The following is a 3,414-nucleotide window of genomic DNA, read 5'->3' on the forward strand; positions in this document are numbered from 1 at the left end:
GGCAAAGCCAGGTAATGAGAGACGGGTTTTTCTGGACCATAAGGAAGCTCAAAGTTAGGGAGACATCCCTAATTTTTCTAACTCAGAAGGGAGCTTCTCTCTCAACAGTATTGCCAGGTTCACCACTAGCCTGCATACTGCTAAATTGCAAATGAAAAGTGCCTTTCATATGTTACCATGCTTGACATCAATAATTTCTACCATGAGAGGAGAAAGCCTTGAGGAATTGCCCACTAAGGGAGGAAAATCAAGGGGACTCTCTCAACTTAAGACAGACAAAAATAAATTTAAGGAGGCTTTTGGAGGATCCTAATAAATATTGAGATGTTTCAAAACTTACGCCAGGGATTTGACTTCACCTGGAAAATTATGCTATTAACCATCTAGAGCACAGGCAGTTCCCAGAAACCATCCTAACTGGGATTCAAATAATGAGTAGGGTGCCTAAAAAAACTATTATGCGGCCTTCAGGAAAGTCCTGCTATTTTCATGGAGAGACTTAGGAAAGCAATAAGAAAGCACACCACTCTGAATCCTGAATCCATAAAGGGCCACCTACTTTTAAAGTATAAATTTATCATTTAGTCAGCCCCAAATATTTAGAGGAAATTACAAAATTGGCACGTGGCCCTGATCAATCCTCAGATGACCTTCTCCAGCTTGCATCTTCTGTTTTTAATAGACATCAAAAAGAAAGAAAAGGGAACATATAGGCAAGAAAAAGGACTTATTAAAGATCATTCAAACTGATAGAAACTTTTAATGCCTTGCAACAGTTCATGCAATTTGCCCATTTTAGGAGTTAAAAAGCAAACTGCCTAGTCCAAGACCTTAGAATAATGAAGCAGTAATTTCCCCCACCCTGTAGTTCTTAATCCATACACTTTTATCTTGGATTCCAACTGCTGCTTGGTTTACTAAGTTAGATTTAAAAGATGACTTTTCCTGTCTATGCTAGACTCTGAATAGCAATTTCTGTTTGCCTTTGAGGAACCAGATACTGTATCTCAACTAACCTAGACAGTATTGCCTCAGGATTTAGATGGCCCTCACCTGTTCCGGATAAACCTTAGCTAAGGACTTAACAAAATTCAGAGATAAAACATTCTGTGATTGTTCTCCAGTAAGTAAGTACATCCTTTATGTGCCTCCACCCAGGAGGAATATCAAAAGGCCATTGCAAAACTCCTAAACTTCTTAGCTAATAGGAATTAAAAGATCTCAAAAAATAAAGCTTAATTATGTCATCAGCAGGTTCAATACTACAGGAAATAGCCACCATAGGACAATATTCTGCCCCAGGAAGGGACCTTACTTCAAGCTCCTGTCCTCAGCTTACCTATGAAGCAAGATTTAACCTGTTTGTCACAAAGGGGAAAATAAATCCTGGATAGACAGCCATAGGCAACTCAATAACCAATGGCATATCTCAGTGAGGAACTTAGCAAAGTAGCTTCATTCTCAAAAGTAATGGAAAATAAGGTCTCATAATTTTCTTTAACATCCAACCTGTCCTGATGAGATGGCTAAAATGCCCTAGGCACAAAGTTTCTGTTAAAACCTGTTAGGTCCTTCCAGATCTCAGACAAGTCTTACATTGAAATGTAAATAAAAGAAGCCAAAAGGCTCAGTAGGAGACAGTCTCAAACCCAAGGGAAAAAAAGGTAAAAAAGAGCCTTACCTAAACTCCAGTAAAAGTAAATTTTATGGTGCTTTACTGAAGTAATTAACGGCCGTATCATTTTTCCAGGACTCTTGTTTTCTTTTAATTCTATATTTTTTTGAGCTCATGATTTTTTTGATCAGTTCTATTTTTTATTCAACTAGAGTTTTTGAACATCTGTTACATTGCAATGGAGATTCACCTATAAAGTTACAAGGCCTTTGAGTTTGTGTTACTTGTATGTCATGCTGTCTGATGTCATGTTTTGTCTGTATCAAAACTGAGCGCTCCTAAAATTAAAATTTAAAAATGGATCCAGATACTTTTAATTCACGTGATTTAAAGGTTCAATTCAAATTGGGTAAACTAATAAAAGTAAAATGTCTTTGAAAATAACTCGCAAGTCTCTAGATGGTCAAGCTAATAAAATATTGATGTTAATAAAATGTCTAATATCAGCGCTGGCCATATAGCCCAACTTGCAGAGTGCCTGCCTCGCATGCTCCAGACCAGGGTTCGAGTCCCCAGCACTTTGGAATTGTGGAAGTAAAATGTCTAATATCAATTGTTTCTAAGACTTTTCTTCAACAGGAAGGAGAGCAAATACTGTTCAGGACACTTGTCTGATATCTTGGTTTTTACAGAATAAGTAAATTAGAGTTAACATGTATGGGATTACTCAAATGTGTTTGTAGAGATATCTGATTAATTTACAAAGTTAAAATGCTAATTGTTAAATAACATCGAGTACTTTTAACTCCTTAAATTACATGGGGTAACATACTTAAACATTACTGGTGTTTTCATAGGTTGGTAAATAAAAAGGCTTACAATTACTTTGTGTCCTCACTAAACTAAAAACAAGGTTACTAAGAGTTATGTCCTAACAAGTGCAATTCTATATACAAAAGGTCCCAAAAGTTTCAACTGTGTTTCAATTAGAGTACTATAAACAACAAAAGATTTAATCTTATTAAAATAGAGCAATTTATCTAAATTCAGAAATTTCATAAGAGATGTTTCAGAATGTGAACAAAAAGGGGTCAACAAATAGGAAAGAGAAAATAAAAGGTTCTGGGTATGGAAATATATTTAGTAAAAGGGAAAAGGAAATGTTTCTGGGTAAGAAAGTGCTTGTGTGATGAAATACATGAGGGTCTAAGTAAGTGCCAAGAAAGTCTGTGTGTAAGTAAAGGGCAAGTTTCAACAAGTTTGCGTGAAATTAAGTTGGTTGTATGTATGTGAGACAGCTAAAGCTATTTAAGGTTTTTCCTAAGAAGAAATACTAATGTTCTGATATAAACCAAAGTTTAATCTATATGGTAAAATGACATGGTAAAATGACAAGAATTTAACACTAATTTACTCTTAACTTTGTGTCTATTAAGTTTTATTCTTTAGAACAATTAGTCTTAAAAATTGGGGTTTATACAATTATGGTTAAACAACTGTTAGAGTATTGTACTATGTTACAGAGTCTACATTTTTCTTTAAAAAGTAAATTTGGTAAGATAAAAGTGTCAAGGTAATTGTGAAATGGTCACTAGTTGTATATTAAATGTGTTCATATTTTCCAGGTATAGAAGTTTTTAAAGCAGGGAATTTATCAAGCTCTGCTATTCTCCAGATTAAACTTGTCTGTAATGGTAATCTTAAACTTATAAAGAGTAAATTTTATTGGGGATTTATTTCTATCATTTAATGTTCTATTATAGGACCTGTTATCAATAGGGTATATGTAAAATTTGTTA

The sequence above is a fragment of the Sciurus carolinensis genome, chromosome 3 (genome assembly GCF_902686445.1).
Source record: "Sciurus carolinensis chromosome 3, mSciCar1.2, whole genome shotgun sequence".
NCBI lineage: Eukaryota > Metazoa > Chordata > Mammalia > Rodentia > Sciuridae > Sciurus > Sciurus carolinensis.